Below are 22,989 nucleotides of genomic sequence, written 5' to 3' on the forward strand. Positions count from 1 at the left end.
TCATAGTGTCCACACTCCCCAAACTAGGAATGAAAACAGGACATTTAGATTCAATTAAAAAAAAAACTATCATAAATTTTGTTCTTATCCTTCATGAAGAACATTTGAGCTAGTTATATCTAAATATTTAAAATAAGTATTTGTGCTCACCCAGTATTAGACTAGTTATTTTCTTTCCTTCATACAGACAGAACAGTTTTCTATTGTGTTTTGCTGCTACTTCTTTCCTACTTCCCTTTTGTAATAGAAGAGAGTTGCCAGTTATCAATAATTAGGATAATGGATTGGCTTTTATTTTTTGGCTTCAATGCTTTTGCTTTTTCCTTCGCTTTATACTTTTATTCAGGTGGATCACCTTGGATTTCATGTGGCTTTCATGATAATTGGGAAGTTCATGCACTAGCTGTAGTATTCTTTAAAGTATATGATAAGCACCTGTAAATACATGCTAACTAGCATGAGATGATGCAGTACAGCTCACATTTGACCTTGAAAATTTCTGTTGAGCAAATTTGAGCGTCATGGTGCGGTCAGGTCATGCTGTGATATAGGTGGCCATATTAAAAAAAAAATAGACAGAAAAAAAGAGGAAAAAATGTTCTGGTTACATAATGTAATAGTTTCAGAGAGCCAGAGTAGGAAAAAAAAACTTTTTATTAAAGTTACAAATGGCTATGACTTTCTGTAAACATGTCTTAATTTAATATAAGCTGTTAAAAAAAAAGCTGTAAGTCTTTCACCTCATCTTAGCTCCTACCTATCTTTGGGTAAACAATGGAAGTTGTCAAGAATGGAACCAATCAATTAAAAAAATGAGTCTTAGAAATAAACATCAGCACCCGTAATGGGTGAAGCTTTGGTATGTTACATTTCTTTTACTTTATTTAAAAAAAGCCAACTGCCTGCACTTGATAGATTAATAACAGACAAAACCATTTTTGTCATGATATTTTTATGGTAAGACATTTCATTTCAGAGAACAGAGATGTTTTATTAAGATCTATAACACTATTTGAAAATGTGTGGGCAAACTCTATCTTTGATATAGATATTACTTCTCTGTTATATTTACTTTTTGTTATATAATCTTTCCAGGCCAGGTGAAGGTTCTCATACCAATATTCAACAAAAGTACATTAAAAAGCTATCTGGTGTTAAAAAGCTCTAGCTTGAAACACACAGAAATATTATCAATATCTCTATCCTTTAACTGTGCTGCTTCAGAAATTCTGAACTCCACAACTCATGGCAATCTTGATAAAGATGCTTTTATGAGAAAGCTTTTCCATCAAATATTGCTCAGCCTTTACCTTACCAGTTCCTGAACTTGCTGTGTATATGGTACATGACTGACATAACAATATCAGGCCCACATTCAATCATGTTTCACAGTCTTAATCTTTTTAATGTAATTTTTTTTTTAGTTCAATTGATTGATAGACCGATTTTTTGATAGATAACCTTCCCTTCAGTATGAAACTGTCAAGGTAGCTAACAAGTAAGATGATAAAAGATCCAATTAAAGCATTCTATTAAATCCAATTTATAACAAGATTCCTTAAGAAAGCAATAAAAAGTAATGATAGAATGATGAAAGTGATAAAATGACTGTGACAGAATAAAACAAATAAATGAAAACATTAAGAAGCTTGGGCGAACAAAATTTAGCCAGACAGAAATCCAGTACAGCACATTTCCTCCTATTTACCAGCTTCGTCACTCAGGATGATAGCACTGGGAACAGTGGTGGGATTCAGCCAGTTCGCACCAGGTCGGCAGAACCGGTAGCTATTTTTTTGTTGCCCAGGCCCAGAATGGACTTCTGGAAGCGTCATCCACACAGAGAACCGGTTGTTCACATATTTGAATCCTACCACTGAAAGGGAGCAAAGCCTTTTACAAAATTTCATATAAGAGAGTAGTATGCCAAATATTCCAAGCAGTAAAGAAATGTAGAGATAAAAGTCAAATCTTTCATTTGTGTCCCCAAATAAACTTGAAGCTAATAATGTTTTTATAAAGCTGTTTCTAATAGTAAATTCCAGTGGTCTTGCTGAATTGTAAACAAGTTAAAACCCTCATGTTAATATAATGCATTGAAATTAGGTAGACTGGATTCACTGGACAATAAAGATTTTGCTCCTGAATGCTTTTAGTGGTATCTTATAGATTTCTGGCTGCTAATCATGAAAATAATGTATAATTTAACCTATCACATACTGTTTTGTAGATATCTTCTGTTTTTACATAACGACAATGTTTACCCTTCAATATCTGTTAGCCATACTGCACACATTTTAAAAAATGAATCATGGAACTGTTGTTGAAGCACATCCATACACTGATTATAAATGGAGTATCTGAATTCTACAACTAATGATTTTGCTGCTTGGAATGCAGCTTGGATATACCAAATACCAGGGCTTTTTTTCTCATAGAACGCTCAGAACGGAGTTCCGGCACCTTTTTTGGATGGAACCTTGTAGGGTAGGTAAGGTGGGTTGTATGACATGTGTGAGTTCCCGCACCTTTTTCTTTTACAAAAAAAGCACTGCCAAATACTGTTACATATGCAAATGGGACAGCTGTGCAAGATTTTAGAGAAGGTCTGGATAATACTATCCAAAAGCTTTATTACTTTTAACAGGTCAAAATAAAGTGGGATTCATATGTGAAGTCCTTGTTCATTCAAATGTATAGATTACTAAATATGAAAGTGCAGGGGAAGAGTCTTTATATATGCTTCTAGCAGTTTTTTATCAGGCTATTACAAACATTTAAGTAGCCAGCTATAACCAACACCACATGGATTGAATTCTGGAAGAAACGGTAAAACAAAAAAGCTATATAACCCCATCTTTAAAAATGCATTGTTTGCCTTCTGCTTTTATCTTTTTTGTGGAAAAGGGTCTTGTCCCAATAATACTATGAATTATAGTTTCAGCCTTGTATAAATAAATAAATAAATAATAAAAATGTTTGAATATGTTCAAAAATATAAGCTTATGCCAAATACCTAGGAATAAGCTCATTGAACTGAATTATGTTTACCTTAGAGGCGAGGTAAAAGATGTAGGACACAACCAAGGATGAACGTGGCCCAGTAGTGCCCTGGGTCTTTCCCACTGGTGCTGCCAAATAGTACTTTTGTTAATGTGACTAAAGGGAGAGATGATTAAATTAGTGCAAAGCAGACACAGAAATGGCACTTCATTAGCTTAATTAAGCTTTGATTGAATTGAGATTTAATGTAATGAAACAAGGTTGTTGCTATTTTAACTGGAACCTAGCTACTTTTTAGGAGCACAGTGTTCTGTCTGGGAGTGTTTTCAGTGGAGTTGAATGAATGAACCTTTATTGTCAAAGTACAACCATGTATACACTGAGATTGGCTGAGTTGCAGAGTGCAGTCTAGAAAAAGTAAATATTAAAATTTAAAGAAGCAACATTCTTCTTTCTTATTTATTTATTTATTTTATTTATTATGGGACTTATATGCCGCCCTATCTCCCAGAGGACTCAGGGCGGCTAACAACAATAAAAAACCAACAGTACAAAAGTTAAGAAAAAAATTAAATAACAGCCCCAAATATTAATTACACAGTTAAAAATTAAAACTTTAAAAAACCCATCATCAATCCAGGTCAGCCTGATGGAAAAGGAACGTCTTGAGGTCGCGGCGAAAGGACCGGAGGTCCGGGGCCATCCGAAGCTCAAGGGGGAGTTGATTCCAGAGGGCTGGTGCTTCCACAGAGAAGGCCCTCCCCCTGGGGGTTGCCAGCCGACATTGTCTGGCCAACGGCACCCTGAGGAGGCCCTCTCTGTGTGAGCGCACTGGGCGATGGGAAGTCGTCCCCGGCAGCAGACGGTCCTGCAGATATCCCGGGCCATGTTATCTATGGAGCATGACAGCTGATAGAGAAACATATAATTCTGATACCCATTCCTCTGCTTTTCCCTTTATTGTGTATGTGAAATCTAAGTTATTTTTAGAAAATACACACATACAGTACATATATGCATACATACATACATGCATACTGTATATGTGGAACAAATCTACAGTAAACTACTGAAGGATCAGACTGGATTTGTCTGTTTAAATATTCTGCCATGAACTCCTTTGAATTTAGGATTGAATACGTTCCTATAACACATAAATGTTTCTTGTATTGATTAAGTTACTATAAGCTTAGAAACTTTTTTTCCCAATAAGCTAGGCTACATTTTAGCCATTTTAATCTGAAAACTATTTGTGTCTTCATTGTCCTTTTTTAAACTTGTAACTATAATCAAGAATTTTATTTTAAATAGTTTCTTTGGATCTTATTTACTAAGTGAACTGCAGGAGGGCAATATTTGAGTGTTTTCAATCTTCAGTTCAAATGGAGTTTCTTGCTAGTGTTCAGGTATACCTCCTTTAGACATAAAGTAAAACTGGTTCAAATGACCATTTCTGAGAATAACTACAGAAAATTGGTCTTTTTTTTTCTTTTGACTGCCCTACTGTATTTTAGAAAAATGTTCTTGTTTCAGAATTCTCTTTAGCTTCATTATATGTGTGTGTGTGTGTGCGTACTGAAAAGTTTGAACATGTTTATACACACATACACACATTAAAATCACTAGTGTAATTTTGACCTTTATGTTTTTGTAGATTTGTGTTTCTTTTCACTGTACTTTTTTGCTATTGTCTTCTTCTTTTATTTATTTCATATTTGATTTCTCCGTGATATTAGATTTCAACATCGATATCACAAGAAAATAAATAATAAATTTATTTCAAGGCAGACTATCTCTGCTTCTGAAAAAATAGCATACCAAACTGATCAGCTGAGGACATTGAACTCAGTTTTGGGTTGACTACAATCCTACAGACACAGGGGAAATATATATATATATATATATATATATATATATATATATATATATATATATATATATATATATATATATATATATATATATATATATACATATATACATATATATATATATATATATATATACATACATATATATATACATATATATATATATGTGTGTGTGTGTGAAATGTTAACTATTTAGATTACCTTGCTAGTTTACATTTTCACAGTTTCACATTTAGAACATTGAAAAGTAACTTGAAAAGTATTGAAAAGTAACTTGAATATTTTCTCAGTGGACATGTGTTAGAATGCGTCTGCCATGATGCTACATATAATGAAGGCCATCTTACCTTCTTTGAGGCTGGTATACTGTATATACAAATATCTTATTAATCTGTACTTTGGATCACTTAATTTGGGAAGATCTGTGTTATACATTGTATATATCACAGATCTTCACAAATTATTTATTTATTTGTTTGTTTGTTTGTTTTTATAAACCGCCCTTCTCCCGAGGGACTCGGGGCGGTGTACAGAATAAGGTAGGTATACAGAATGAACAATAGTGAAAAAAAACAATAGTAAAAAACAAACTGGGACCCCAATTAGAGTTATCAGGCCAGGCCGGACTGCAGGAACAGGTAAGTTTTTAAGTCGCGCCGGAAGGTGCGGAGGTCGGGGGCCATCCGGATTTCGGTTGGTAAGCTGTTCCAGAGGGCTGGCGCACCCACTGAGAATGCCCTCCCCCTGGGGGCCACCAGCCGACATTCCTTGAGCGGTGGCACCCTGAGGAGGCCCTCTCTGTGGGAGCGCACAGGACGGTGGGGTGCTGACATTGGCAGAAGGTGCTCCCATAGGTAGTCCGGACCCATGCCATGTAGGGCTTTGTATGTCATTGTTAGCACCTTGAACTTCACACGGAAGGCAACTGGAAGCCAGTGCAGCGCACGGAGGAGAGGTGTGATATGGGAGTATCGGGAGGCTCCCAAGAGTGTCCGTGCCGCTGCACTTTGCACCAGTTGAAACTTCCGAGTGGATCTCAAGGGCAGCCCCATGTAGAGAGCGTTACAGTAGTCTAGGCGAGAGGTCACAAGAGCATGGGTGACTGTACGTAAGGTGTCCAGGTCCAGATAAGGCCGTAATTGGCGAACTAGTCGAACCCGGGAGAAGGCCCCCTTGGTCACAGCTCCTATGTGATCTTCCAGGGAGAGCTGCGAGTCAAGGAGGACACCCAGGTTGCGGGCCCTATCAACAGGGGGTAGTAACTTGTCCCCGATGTTAAGGGATGGGATGTTCTGAGTATCCTGGCTTGCCGGTACGTACAGCCATTCAGTCTTGTCCGGGTTCAGTTGAAGCCTGTTCCTCCCCATCCATTCCCGGACCGCTTTCAGGCAGCGGGACATCACGTCGAGGGCATCACTGATGTTGTTTGGAGTTGAGATGAAAAGCTGGGTGTCATCAGCATACTGATGGTACCCTACTCCAAAGCTGCGAATGATCTCGCCCAGCGGTTTCATGTAGATGTTGAACAGGAGAGGCGAGAGGACCGACCCCTGAGGGACTCCGCAAGCGAGAGGCCTCGGGGTCGACCTCTGTCCCCCTGCCAGCACCGACTGCGAGCGACCCTGGAGAAAGGAGGAGAACCAACGCAGAACCGTGCTTCCCACTCCCAGTCCCCTGAGGCGTCGCAGCAAGATACCATGGTCGATGGTATCGAAAGCCGCCGAGAGGTCTAATAAGACTAGGACAGAGGAATGGCCCCTGTCCCGGGCTCTCCAGAGATCATTTATCAGAGCGACCAATGCCGTCTCCGTGCTGTAGCCCGGCCTGAAGCCCGATTGGTACGGGTCTAGATAAACCGCTTCATCCAGGATCTGAGGGAGTTGGTGCGCCACCACGCTCTCAACAACCTTCGCAAGGAAGCGAAGATTGGAGACTGGACAAAAGTTATTCAATGAGGATGGGTCCAAGGTGGGCTTCTTGAGGAGAGGTCTCACCACCGCCTCCTTCAAGGCGGTGGGGAAGTGACCCTCACTCAGAGAAGCGGAGATGACCGCCAGGAACCAGCCTCGTGTCCCCTCTCGAGCTGCATATGCCAGCCAGGAAGGGCACGGGTCCAGTAAGCATGTGGAGGAGCTCAACCTCCTCATAATCCTGTCCACTTCCTTAGGAGTCACAGGATCAAATTCCTCCCAGATGACGTCGACAAGACTGTCCATGCCTTGTTCTTCCAGCTCAGCCCAGTTGGAGTCCAGTGTTATATATGTAGCAAATAGGTGGATCTGGCCACCCATTCATCTCTCAGTATGTTTTTCAACAGTTGTTCCTGGTATAAACATTATGTCATATTCACTTTGCATATGATCTCTACTTCCCATCACTAAACAACATAGTTTAAAAACCACTTGGGTCATTCAAAAATATCACAATCAGCTCAAAACAAATGGGAATATGTTTGAACCAGAATGTGTTGATAAAAACTATGCAGCAGATTCCTTTCCAAATTTTCAATTAAATGTGATTTATATTTTGGGGGTCACTTTTGCCTTATTTTTTTCACAAATGCCCAAAAATTCTAGATAAAAAAATTGGCGTAGGTCTGATTTTCCTAAATTCAAGTAGTTATGATTTGGTATGGGGAACGCAGGATATCCGTCATGGATTTGTTTCAAATGAAATACTGTAATCAGAAAGAAAAACATTTATTCATGAAGCTGCCTTAGTACTTTTTTTCCTTAACATTACATAACAATGTATTTACTGTGTTTGACCTTAACTCAAAGGCTAAGAAGTGATAAAAATGCATATATTGGTACATTGGTACAAGTCACTTTCAAAACTGTATAGATAGTGGGAATGCTGTATACAAATTGTGCATATTAAACAAAATGGTACACAAAAACAGCAGCAGGTGTTGTTGTAGATTTAAACAATCACAGTATTTCAGAACTTTGATAGAATGGCATTATAATTTAATGCATGATCTGTCTGCTTTTTTCTTTTCTGGCAAGATTTAGCAAAGGCAGACTGTACTCTGAGAAGTCCTTAGTTTGCTCCTCTCATTTACTGATTGCCTTCGTTTGCTCATTTCTTTCTAGAGCTGCAAAAAGCATATAGCTTTAAAATGCTAGTCTCAGTGTACTGTCATGAAGATAATTTTCAGGCCATCTATTCCTCTCCTTAAAAAGGAAAGGGAATATGTAAAAGGGAATATGTATAAATAAGAAATACAGAAATCAGTAAGGAAAAACTGAGAATAAATATGAAAAAATTCTGTTCCCTTCCACAATAAAGTTCAGGGTATAAGATTTAGTCAAGCAAACATAATTTCATAATATGAATGCATAATATGAATGCAATATTTATTTCAAGATTAATCACTCATGGTAAACATAACAATATTGTCAGAAAGATTAATGTTTGCACTACATATTTCTAAGTTTTAATAGTCCCCCTATATAGTCCTGCTACTAAACTTTACCTATATTCATATGTTGTTATTCCAAAGTTAACATGTATTGAATAATCTATTGTCTTAACAAGGATTTTCTTGAATTCATGTTTCTAAATTGCTAGTGTTCTTCAATTACAGTTTTATGACTAAATACCTTATAAAGTCAGAGAAATGTACTGTTCAGTAGCTAATAGTACCAGATGGCTTTGTAACTGAGAACACCATTTTATCAAAACCAAGTCAATCCATATTGAAATAAAATAGCTCATTTGAGCTTCTTTTGTGTTGGTTCAAAGTACCCGGCTTGAAAACTTCCAAAGTAAACACTGCTTTTTTTTGGAAACATAATTGCTTGCAATGGTTTTCAAGCTCTTCATTAATAGTTTTCCCACACTCTTCCCTCACTTCTTCTGTTCATTCTATCTTGTTTTGAATTTGCACGCATTCATCATGAGATAGTTGCTATATACAGTAATTAGTCCATAAATTTCAACTCTATTTGTGGTAATAATAAATAAGCCAGTGAAATATTATAAAATACCATCAACACCTCTACAGTTCAAGGACTCATTATTTTCAAGATAACTTCTATTTTAGTGGCTTGTCATTTGAGTAATTAAAATTGACTTAATAAGAAAAATTATGACCTTTCTTCCAAATAAATATTTTACCTTAAATTACATTAAGTTTCTCATATCCTTCAAGTTGCATTGAACATGAAATGTTTTTATCTCACCAAATAAATAGATGCAACTCAAATTAAATTGCAGGCACCAAATATTAACATGTATCACTACTGTTAAGATTTGAAATACTGCTAAACAAGATAGTGGTAGCAAGATTTTGTCAAAATGATGAAATGTGAATTTTTGGCATCATGACTCAAGCTATCCCCTTGTATGTTTTTGCATGATTCAGAATATGCCTACAGAAGATGTGGAATTTCTTTGTGATTTTGTTATACTCTGATAGTTCCGAAGGCTGTCACATTGGTAATAAAACAAAGAGGGAAATAAAAAGAAATAAAAATTGATAAAAGTAATGACATAAAATCTAAGGAGACATGAAATAGCACTTTATGATGGATACTGCCTCCTCACCATTGTTGTTCTACCACAAATGTCTTACTAATGTAGATGACCATGCTGAGCCTAAGGGAGAGTCAAATGCATCATACATCATGAGTTCCTTCACAACCGCAAGAGATCTAAGTTCAGCCCACCTTGAATGCCTTCTTAATTCCCATTCATTTTCCTTGACTGTTAGTAGATCAGATTCTTGTAGATAGCTTAAGCTTGCAATAAATCTCTCTAATCATTTGAACATCCTGAATCTCCTGATTTCCCAGGTGCTTGACAATTAATAAGTAATTTGTGTTTTTGTAAAATTCCTTGCATTCTGGATGTTATATCCCAAACTGGCATGAAAGCTTTTATTCTTTACAGTTCCCCCCCCCCCGCAAAGAATAAGGAACCCATAAGCAAAGTTTTACCTCACCATTTCCTTCAGAAGGCTTGTATCGTGTATCTCATTGTATCTTGAATTAAATTTCCAATGGATCTCATGAAACTTTCAAAAGCTAAAGGCTGCCCAGGAGGAATCATGCATTTATTTATTATTTTTTCTTTTATTGTGGCATATGACCCCAAATTATATCTTGCACCTCTATTACAAAATTTCAGATTGTAAGCATGCCCCTAAAGCTTTGACCCTCTCCAATCTCGATGAATAGGCCACTTTCATATAAATGGAAAAGGAGCTAGACTGTTTCCATGGAGAAGATTATGAGTACAGGTCCTTTTACTTTTTCAGGTGAATATTGAGTAGGTTAGTAACATTACATTGGAGAGGAGTTAGTAAAGATAAGGAGAGATGAGAAATTTATGATTTAGTCATTCTTTTTCTTCTTTTTTGTCCTACTCTCCCTACTATTTTTTCCCACAAATATTGTAAGATCATTTTTAAGCTAATGGAATTTGATTCAAATTCTGTATTCTACAATCAATTTTAGACATTAGCTGTATATACATACTGTATATATTTCATTTTTCTATATAAGACTGGCTGCACATATTCTGTGGGATTCCATGTGTTATTTATATTTTTGATCCATTTGTTAAACAATTATGGAAAAGATATGTTTTGCATTGACCTTTGACTTGCTAAATATCACTCATCTAGTAGGGACCTTTACTTTAGTGTTTATGACAGAGTATGTCTAAAAATATCAGCTGAACAAATTACAAGTCAATACATATAGGAAAAAATAATTTCAGCCGGCCTGAAAAAAACATTTATCAACAGGGAGCTTATTGTCACTTTGTCCTTTTGAATATTGCTTTGCTCTTTTAAAGTAATAAACACATGCACTTAAAAGTATTACAATTAAAGCAGAAGAAAAAGAAATATGTTTGCAAATGATCTCATGATTTGAAGTTCACAATTTTAAGTTTTACTCCTGACTAGCAGTATGCCAAATACTGCAGCTGTGTTAGGATTTAAAATGGGGGCAAGGGATTAGAGGAATTCAGGGGATATTTTAACATATCTTTTCTTTCAATGTAACACTGGATTTAAGCATCAGTTCTTTTTCTTGTCTCTTCATATTGGGTAAAATTGGATAGATGGCAAAATATGCCAATTATGTCCAAACTATGCAAACTTAGCAATGTGAAGAATCTAGCCTTTGCTATTAAGTTTGATGGTGTTTTGTTAAAATGCTTTCAGAAAAATGGTTACCAGGGTATTTAGGACACAGATTTACTGCCTAGGCAGAGTGTCTGTAATGACCCAGTAGACCAGAACATCTTCAAAAGACCTGTCATGATCCATCAAATCAATGATCTGTGAAATATAAATTCTCTATGGAAGCTGTTATGGGCCATTAAGTAAATAATAACTGCTTTATAAACTCAGTGTTAACTTCATAGTTATTAGAGAAGGTCAAGGTGAATGGGAAAGAATAAGAGCTAATCCCAAACTCTGAATGGGACTGAAATTTCACAAAAATCATTTCCATCAAATTGTTACAATGTGTTTGTGTGTGTGTGTAGCCAATGTATATTTATAACAATTTTTGTGAGTTCCTAGGATTATAAACCTTTATTGAGATGCTCAATCAACAGTAGAAATTTAGACCTAGATAATGACAACCACAACTAAACAATCATAACTAAACAATAATAATAACAACTAAATTAATTAATAAGCATAACTAAACATTAATAATAAACCCAATAATGTGCCCATCTATTCACATATAACAGCATAACAGCAGTAGTTATCAAGAGTTCTGAAATTATTAGGTGCTGTTATTGCTATAAAATTATCAAAACTATGTTTAAGTTTGATATTACTTTTGATTTTATATAGGTTTAGTTTCAATCAAAGCCATAGAAATATACCAATTAATTCTTTCTCAGTCCAAACTACTCCAAGGAATTATTGCCATGAGAGAAAATGGGAGAAGTGAGAAAATTCATGATTCTGAATTTTAGATTGGTAATATTGGGAATCAACACTTAGCTATATATTTTATATTTGCAGAATTAAAAGAAATGTTGAATATGGATATTGTTAAGTTTGGAAAGAGAGAGAGAGAGAGAGAAGAGGAGAGAGAATTTCTTCAAACTAGGAATAGGAAGATGGGTATCATTTTTTTTTCTTTAGAAAGTATCCAGCTAATTTGAAGCAACTATATGGTTTAGGAAGTTTTGATAAACACTACTTTTGTGAGTTAACATTAGATCAGAAAGCACAGCTAGGAATCATGAATATGAATCATAGCACAATATAAAGACTTGAACTTTCAGGATTTTCCACAAAAGACCTTCTAAGTACCACAGATGCCTAATGAAGTTTCTGTTCCTAGGACAGAGAATTCTTATGGAACACTGAGTTAATTAACAAGTTCTTTAATACCGGTATATGGTTTCCAGAAGCCTTCCCATATCACTAACAAATAACAAATTACCCTTTCTATCATGTCGCAATCATGATAATTTTCTTAAACCCTTTTTATACATACACACACACAAACATACATACATGTTTTGACACATCTCACAATTTCTAATTTTCAAAATTGTAACAATGATTTAAACTAGTTCAGAATGATCTGCTTCGTAGGAGCATCATTTAATATTGCCATCTCCTGTATTAACTCATTCCAGTACTAGATGATGCCCTGATTATGCATATGTGTTTCTGGTTATGGATATGTTGTGTTAAGGCCTGCAAACATTCCAACTCTGCCAGCATAAAATGACCTCATGCATTAAGATAGTTGACAATGTTTATGGCTCTACTTATGTCTAGCTAATCTTTAGTGATATTTAAAGTATAATTTATGAGTGTCAGTTAAAGGGGACAGAAATTAATAAAGCTCAATAGTGAAAACATTTGCTAGTAATAACTTTCCTACCTAAATGAGATCAATTTAAGTGCAGCTCTTATGAATTACATATTATTTCCTGAGTGATAGTGCAGCTTCTATCTGAATTTTTTAAATTCAAAGTTATCCTTAATTAAAGCAAATTCAAATGACTTATTAGAACCAACTGTTTCTAGGCATTAATCAGTTATGAAGATAAGATGTACCTGAAAAGAAAATGATAAATTTAACATAAGTCCATTTTTAGCACTTTCTCTGACATTTGCACGGGGACTTGAAATGAATTTGAATTTGGCAGGCAACTATATCAACCTCTCCAAGAGGTGATTTATGAGTAGGATGTAAACAAAATTAAAAATTTGCAAGTTTTATTATCTCCTAAAATGATTTCCTGGATTAGTAGTTCCTACATGCGTATTGTTGAGTAAAATTTACTCCATGGTAAATACATTTGATTAAATAAGTTTCTTTTCTGATATCTAAAAAAGGCTTCTAATATGCATAATTAAAAACAAGGAAGCATATTTCAAAAACAATTTGCTAAATTAAATCCCTCATCTCTTGATATTTACATAGACTCAACCATTCTTCATTTCTGGTAAGTTTGGAAGATATTTGCTGTTTTATGGGATACTTTTTTAAACCCAATTTAATTTAATACGTAATTACATAGGATCTTTTTGAGTTTCCAAGCCTTCTATTATCAATACAAAAATAATCCATTGTGTTTAATGAATTAAAATCATTATATATTGTGACTATAGTACATATATGTATGTGTATAAATGCATACAATGAGACACATATACATACTTGAAAGTGCTTCTAACTGAAATACTAATGGTAATACTAAATACTAATATTGTCCATACAGTATTAATTACTAATATTAATACTTCTGGACCATACTAATATTGTCCAGAAAATATACAATTTCAGAATATAAAAAGGACAAGTAAGAGCAAATTTATGATAGTTATAAAATTTCTTTTTAACAAACAAATTAGAAAACTAGTAAAGATTGTAAATGTGTTGCTTTTTGGGTTTTGGAATATTCTCAGGTTCTTAATATGATTTATTCTATAAGCATCTGGGAAGCAATACGTACCTAAAACATCTTCCTGGCAATGTGAAACCTTTCACTATATTATGGAAGTCTAGAAATAATAATGCAGGATTGCTTCCAATATTAGAATTCATTTCAACTTTGGTCTGAAGTTATTTATATGCTAAACTCATTTCTCCATTTCATTTACAATTTTTGTTGTTATTTTGATCTCTGTAAAATGATTGCAAAACCAATTAAAAATAATTAGATGATCAGACATAATTGGCTTGGCCTTAGAGTTATAATACGTTGGCCTTATTCTTTGTGAATAAGATTCTGTTCATGATATATCCTGTTTTCTTCAGTATTACTTCACCTTTTCCTCTATAGACAATTGCATCCCACTCACCACCCACCACCAAAAAGCTGCTATTAGGCCTCTGAACACATTTGTAAGATGAAACAGGAGACTGGAGGTAGAGAATTGTAACAATTCTGAACTTGAACTGAACGTGTGTTGCTGAACCCAAGTCATTTAATCTAAACCAATGTTGTTTTTATTTAATTCATTATGCCAACCTTTTAATCCTTGAGACATAGACATTATTATTCTAGGCTGATAATTTCAAAACTAATCTTCAAAGCATAGATTTGCATGTATTTGACTTTTAAAAAATTTTCTACTTTAGACAATTAAAAAAATTTCCAAGACAGCTATGCAATTGAGCCCTTATCAACCAAAATTATGCACCATAATGCATCAATTGATCATTAAATCTATTCTCATTGAGCACTCATCTCATGAACAGAAGGGACAAAGGAAAGTATTACTGCTAAAATGATTACTAGAAAGTTCTAATGTGTTCCAGATCAAGTAATTGATCAGAACCTTTGCTCTGCCAATATATATAATTGTCATCTCTTTCTTTCTTTCTTTCTTTCTTTCTTTCTTTCTTTCTTTCTTTCTTTCTTTCTTTCTTTCTTTCTTTCTTTCTTTTCTTTCCTTCCTTCCTTCCTTCCTTCCTTCCTTCCTTCCTTCCTTCCTTCCTTCCTTCCTTCCTCCCTTATAATAAAGCTTGGTGTTGCTTTTTCAATCATGTTATCAGAAAGCAAGCACAATATTTTTTTTAAAAAAACATTACCATTAGTAAGTACTGAGACTCATCTCTAAGAAAGACTTGGGGAAATTAAGTGATTTCCCAAATTCATCTGCACATAAATAGGACAGATAATTTTGAGACCATTTGCATTTCTACCATGCCAACACCTGCACTGCGCAGATCTAGAAGAGAATATGCTTTAAGAAGTATGGATTTGCTTCTTCTTTTCTCTATTATTATTTTTTAATGGAAGATGAAATGATGCTGATATATCCCTGAGGCACCTGCTTCATTTAAAATAAACCCTTCGTGTGACCTGAATCAAATGGGTTTGATTTTAGACTGTAGCTGTCATGTTTAACATCCTACATTTTAGATGCAGGCAAAACTTCAATATCTTAAAGTCATCATTTAATATTAAATAATATATCCAACCTTTTTAAATTGAAGAAATAACCTTCACTATATAACCCAAACGGTATTTAATGGATTCATCATGCTATTTTCTTTGGAATTTATAGTAGTGATCAACTATCAGCAAGACTTAAAATTCTTATATTGAGAAAAGTAGGAAAATATTAAGATTTTTTTTCTCTTTTCATTGTCCACCTTGTGCATGTGAATAATTTTAAACAATCAAGTGTAAATGCTAGTGTGAAAAGAAATTCTAAATAAAATACTGGGAACTTAAATGCCAGTTGCTCATTGGATATTTGTTAATTAGCCAAATACTATAGATAAATCAATTAATTTTCATTGATGGAAGTTCTACTTACTTTGGGGTAAAAATGGAAGGCTATATTGTGGAGGTATTGTTAATTTTTAAGCACAATACTTATTCTTTTTTTATTTTATAGAAAAAAAATATTGATATATACAAAGGTGTTAGGAATTAGTACAGTACTTATACTAGTAACATGCTGCCCTGAAGTTTTTATATTCCAAAGAAGAGCAACTGGTAGGCCATTCACGTAAAATGCAGGTAATTCTTGACTTACAAAATATTTTAGTAACCATCTGAAGTTACAATGATGATGAAAAAAGTGACATTTTTCACACTTATGACCATTGCAACATCCCCATGGTTACATGATCAAAATTTGCACATTTGCAACTGGCATGTATTTATAATGGTTACAGTGTCCTAGGGGTCTGACAACCTAAGTCAAGTCACTTAATAACCATATTAGTAGCTAAACAACTGCAGTAATTCACTTAATAACTATGTGAAAAAGGGGCAAAACTCACTTAACAACTGTCTTGCTTACCGATATAAATTTTGGGCTCTATTGTGAGTTGAAGACTTCCCACATTCTAGGACAAGTTAATAGTCCAGATTCTGTATGGGGCTAAGATCTTGGGGTGAGATAAGAAGGCTATTAACCAATTTGAATCAGTTTACAACAACTTCATAGGAATATTTGTGTTCTCGTCCAAGGCAGTCCCACTGCTTATGTAATGATGTAGGCGAAGTTAGGGTCAGGACTACCTTCCACCACCATTAGAATATATCTCACATAATTGGACACTTATAAGAAGGTTTCAAGAATCGCCTCTTGATAAACTTGGTTTTCTCCATTACACAGTTATGATTCAATGGAGCAAGCTTTTATTATTTTTATTCCCCACCTCTTCTGGAAAAACTCTTCAAACAGGTTTCTTTAAAGACCTAACAATAAACATGCCACTATAATCCAGATTTTCATCCTGGTTCTATTAATAATATTATTAGTTAATATTACTGGCATTTTTTACATTACTTTGCCTGCAAGCCTGTGCCTTCCCCATATCTTGAAGGGATATTTTGTAAGTGTTCTGCTCTTGTGCTGTTGGTCAAGTGGAGGATACTATTCATTATTCCTCCACTGTCCTATTTACTATGAGATTGGAACCAAATTATTCATGGTAGTTAAACTTGAGGAATTCAAACAACTGAACTACCTTCTTGCATTTGTATTTCCAGCTCTTAATAGTCAAGTTGTTACTTTTGCTTTTCTGTCATTAAAATTTGGAAAGAAAAATTTAAATTCTTAGTTGTAGCTCTGGCTTTACTTGCTTTTAACCTTATATCTAACACTCTGGTTATTTTATGTTATATTCTTATTATATTATTACTTTATTGTGTTTCATGCTGTGTTGATTCTAATTCCAAGGATCAGACATACTGTAAAATTTCTCATGTATATGGCTCATATTTTTGAGAGGTTTGGACTTCATAAATTTCTAAGGAGTGAGCAGTATAAAACTAGATTTACATATGACTTTTTTAATGGCTGGCTATCTACAATGCATTTTTAAGAAAAAAAATGTCTTTTTCTGTGGCATTTTTTTTGCTTTTTTATTTTTATAGGTTAAGAATAAATTTATAAACTAACTTCATAATTCATTTATAAGTCTGAAATGTTGATTTGTATTTCGTATGGTCTCTGCCCCTATTGATTTTTGCATTAGGCCATGCATACATTACTTGAGCTGCAATTCCACAACCAAGTAAACCACAAAGTAGCCAACCACATTTTAGTCTAATAACTATTGTATAAATTCACCTTGTATAGCTAACTTGTGATAAACTATGTTGTGTAAATTGAGAAAATTAGGTTAATATAGTGAGCCATGTTAAATTACCCATGGTAAGCATGTCATGAGTTCAGTGCTAATATAATCCATGGACGCGTGTGACTTTATTTTTAAACACTCTAACTCGTATCTTTATTCTTGTTTAGTTTTTCTACTAGTACAGTTGCTCTCAACCTGGTATTTTTTACTTAATCTCTCCCACTCTAAATTCTATTTCTAATTTTTTAAGTGAGTCCTCTGTCAGTCTCTATTAGTGATGCAAGAAAACTGACAACTTTCTTACTCTAATTAAGTTATAATATAAGGGACGCGGTGGCTCAGTGGGTTAGGACGCTGAGCTTGTTGATCAGAAGGTCGGCAGTTTGGCAGGTCGAATCCCGAGTGCTGCGTAACAGAGTGAGCACCTGTTACTCGTCCCAGCTTCAGCCAACCTAGCAGTTCGAAAGCATGTAAAAATGCAAGTAGAAAAATAGGGACCACTACAGTAGGAAGGTAACAGCGTTCCGTGCGCCTTTGGCATCTAGTCATGCTGGCCACATGACCACGGAGACATCCTCAGACAAGCGCTGGCTCTTCGGCTTTGAAACGGAGATGAGCACCGGCCCCTAGAGTCAGAAACGACTAGCACGCATGTGTGGGGGAACCTTTACCTTTACCTTTAAGTTATAATATTCTCCTTGTGAGCTGAGGGTGACATTTTAAATAGATGTGTAGGAAGTTGCAATTCTTTCCAATAGTTTTAAGAGGAAAAAAGTCAAAGGAGAAGCAGGCATTTGCACTTAAAAATTCATTATATTCTACATGCCTGCACTTCATTTTCAACCATTTCATTGTCATCTAATGTATTCACTGTAGAAGATAACTATATGAATATATTGTTCCCTTATCTCTTGCTTGTAAAAGGAAATTTTTAGCTTATCAGTTTCATTCAGCTCTTTGGACTGTATATGATCAAACTGAGAAGAAGGCATAAAAGTCTGCTTATATTTCTTTTTTAAAAAATTCTTTGTCCCCATTTTAGATTCAAGCTTTAACTTCTATCTAAACGTTGAGTCCAATAAGTTTCTATATTTATTCTTCTGTATTAAATATGTTCAGTTTTATTGCTTCTCTCTTTCCTTGCTTCTTGAGGAATTTCCAAAAGAAATATTAGCAAAAATACCATTCAAATTTTATACCCCAAAATATCTGTAATGATATTCACCTTAATCAAATATTAATAGTATTTCTAAACAGTTTGCTATTGTACAAAGGGGATACAATTTATCTATAAAAGCTGAATGTCAATGCATACAGTTTTAAAATCCAGAGATTTTAAATGCCTATTTGTTAGTATCTGAAATTATTAGTTATCCTAGGGTTTCCATCACCAACTGAGAATGAAAGAAGATAAGGAACATCCTTGACTGCATAATGATAACAAATCTTCCACATAATACCCCAAACTTAGCAATTGCTGAAGAAAGATATGCAATTCTTGATACTGGATATTGTAATACAGGGAGAAAGCAGAATGGAAGAGAAAGAATCCGAGAAAATCATAAAACACAAAGACCTGCAAATAGAAGTAGAACAACTGTGGCAAAAAGAAATCAAAGGTAGTACCCAGAGTTATAGACAACTTGGGTGTAATTCCTGGCGTGCCACTGAACACCATCAGCATTGACAAGAACACCAACAGTCAATTGCAAAAGGCAACTTTGCTCAGAACAGCTTACATCTTATGAAGATACCCTGAATACAATCGAACAACATCAGCCTGTTCAAAGTACTTGGGAAGGACTCAATGGATAGGCAAAAATGACAGATCCAGTCTAAATATTTGGAAAACTGTGCACACAACCATAATTTGTGATTTATCTGTGCAAAAATATGCATTATAATTGTACTGCAGGTAATAAATTCTAGCGGTAATCTAAAGATCAAAAACTTGATTTTAACCATATCAAAAGCTTTTTTTGACTCAAAGAAAGCTATCACCTCACATTCATATATATCAGTCTACAAGACTGTTATATCATTTTATATTACCTGAAATTTGGAACCATTTCCAGAAATCATATTGTCCAGGGTGAATTATTGCAGGTAATATCTTCTGTAATGTTCTCACCAATGTAGTTGTTAAAATCTTAGTAACAACATTAAACAGAAATATAAGGCAATAACTTCTACAACACCTGGAATCCTTACAAGTTTTCACAGTGATAGTGACATAAGCTTCACAGCATGAAACCGGCAGGACTTTATATTCATAAAATATCTGAAATATATCCAGAAATATATCCAGAAATATATCCAGTTCTCTACAGTTTTATACTATGGTCATCCCATCTGCCCTTTTCAGATTTTTTCATTATTAATAATGGCAAAGATAACCATAGCATGAGGGACTCATATGTTTGTACATCTAAAAATGTTGTAATATTTCTTTGATTTTTAATAATTATTTATCTGCTCACTGGCTATTCAATATGTGAAGAATATATATACATTAAGGAGGACATTTGTAGCAGGGTTAAAATGAAAGTATCGACTCTACAATGAACCTGGCTGCAGACATTTTACTCATTCTAGGAGTGGAGGATTTATACTAGTCTAAACATTTTTATGTCCCATGGGAATCAAGATCATTTCTGTTAGTTATATGGGGGGGGGCATAAGTTCTGGTTAGAAAGCCCGCCAAACTGTTCTATTGGGGAATGTAGCTGATTGCATAGCATTGGGATGGGAAGTTCAACCTTGTAATATTGTCTCTCTTTGAAGGAGATTTCAGACTTGGTTTCACTTTTGACCGTGCCAACACTATGTAACCAATAAACATGTTGTTTGAGGAAATCTCAAGCCTTGGAGTTCTGATTTATTTGGTCTTCTCTATCAGAATCTTGACAAAGGGGTCCTTGGTGCTCTCTGAGCTTTCTTACAGATGATTCATTAATCTCATTAGGTAACATTATCAGAGCTAGTCACTAGCAGTGATGATGTTACCTAGTTAGGAAAATGAAACATCTGCAAGAAAACAAGCAAGCTCAGAGAGCACCAAGGACCCCTCATGTGTGTGTGTGTGTGTGTGTGTGTGTGTGTGTGTGTGTGTGTGTGTGTGTGTGTATATATATATATATATATATATATATATATATATATATATATATATATATATATATGTTTGATATTTACAAATTCATACAAAAATAACTTTAGTAGCTAACGATTTCTACATTTTTACAGATGTTGCAGTGCAGCCTCATTTGGGAGAATTTACATTTATAGAAACTCTGTATATTGCAAAATTTAGAATTTATGGAACAACAAAAGAAAAAAATGTAGACTTTTTCACATACATAAATGTTCATATGGTTCATAAAATATTTGAGAATACCTTTAAATATAATAATTTATTTGTGGTGAGAATAAGTAATAATAAATGTCACATGGCAGAAAATCATGTGTGAATCACAATGTAAAGAAAACTTGAATTCTAAGTAAAGAAAGCATTGAAAGAATATGCTACAAAGTAGACTGAGGAGATTTATCATGATTTTAGATCTTCTGAATTGGCGTTGGATTTTTAAAAAAAAAATTAAAGGAAACAAATTTACTGGAAACAAGAAACAGCTTGAGGAAATTAAGGTTTTGGCTTTCTTATGAGAATATCTATGTGTGCACAATTATTAGGCAACTATTAATGTGCAGAATCATTATGCAACTAAATGAAAAACTAAAATTCGTCCATATCACTCATTTATTTGCATCTGTTAAAAGTAAGAATAACAAACAACTCAAATGTACAAATAAACATTTCTGAAATTTCAAAAATAAAAATAAAAATCAGTGACCAATATAGCCATTCTTTTCAATAGCAATCATAAGCCTTCCATTTATAGTCTGTCAGTTTCTTGATGTTTTGTGCAGTAGCAACCACAGCCTCTGAGACACTAGAGAGGTGTACTGTTTTCCTTCACCGTAAATCTCCTGTTTAAGAAGGGCTCACGAGTTCTCAACAGGGGTTAAGTCAGGTGAGAAAGGGGGTCATGTCATTATTCTTTCATCTTTGAGGACTTTATTGACTAGCCATGCAGTGGAATACTTCAATGGATGCAATGGATCATTTTCCTGCATAACAAACCACGATCTTCTTGAAAGATACAGACATTTTCCTGCACCAGTACTTGAAGAAAGTGTCTTCTATAAACTGACAGTAGGTTTGGTAGTTGATTTTGAGTCCATCTTCAAACTGAAGGTCCAACTAGCTTAGCCTTAATAATACCAGCCCGCACCACTACCCCACCTCCACCTTGCTGGCTTCTGAGCCAAAGTGGAGATTTTTTTTTACCTTCCAGCAAATATTTCATTTGCACATTAGGATCAATAATTTCCTCAAGTTTTTCCCTGTTTCCAGTACATTTGTTTCCTTTAATTTTTTTTAAAAAAATCAATTTAGGAGATCTAAAATCATGATAAATCTCAATCTGCTTTGTAGCATATTCTTTTAATGCTTTCTTTAATTTTAATTCAATTTTTTACATTGTGATTCACACATGATTTTATGCCATGTGACATTTATTATTATTCTTATCACAAATAAATCACTATATTTAAAAGTATTCTCAAATATTTTATGAACTATATGAACATCTATACATGTGAAAAGTCTACATTTTTTCCTCTTGTTCTTCCATAAATTCTAAATCTTGCAATATACAAAGTTTCTATAAATGTAAATTCTCAAAAATGAGGCTGCATTGCAACATCTGTAAAAATGTGAAAATCATTAGTTACTAAAGTTATTTTTGTACGAATTTGTAAATATAAAACTCTCAAGAACCTTTACCCATTTTTGACAAACATAATTGTTTCACCACAGTTTACAAATTGTGATATGAAATCTTTTGTGTGAATACGTAAAATAGACAGATAGATTAAAAAATGTGGTGTGATTTATTTAAAGTATCAATTATCAACCCTGAGTCAATGAAAACCTATAAGCATCTGGTTGAAGGTATAATGATGTCATGTGCATTATAATGTCATTGCACAAATGATGAAAACTACAGTATGATATTTGTGCCAGCATGTCTTGATGGCATGATTGTACAATACATAATTCATATCACTTGCATGATGACTCACAGGATATAATTTGCTCTGTTTGCTTTCCAGTAGACAACCAAGTGGAACCTCTTTTTTAATTCTCCCATAAGCAATTTGTTTATAGCAAGATAAAATTGGCATGCCTAATAATGTGCCTGGAATTTTTCAATCCTATCCCCAATGTAGTTTGTGTGCCTCTGTTTCTCTGTGCCATTCCTATAGCTGAACAGATATGTTTGATGGATCAAAAGCCTTCTGCTTAAGAAAATACAGCAATATTCAGAAAAGTGAAAGCAGATAACAAAAGATCGAAAAATATTTATTTTATTTATTTAATTCCATTTATATCCTGCCCTTCTCCAAAGACTCAGGGCGGCTTACAAGCTTAGCAGTATTGCACAGCGAGAAAGAAAGCAGGCAGTGAATTCCTGATTAGCAGCCTGTTTAATATACTAGGG

The sequence above is a fragment of the Vipera ursinii genome (genome assembly GCF_947247035.1).
Source record: "Vipera ursinii genome assembly, chromosome: 4".
In the NCBI taxonomy this organism is placed as follows: Eukaryota; Metazoa; Chordata; class Lepidosauria; order Squamata; family Viperidae; genus Vipera; species Vipera ursinii.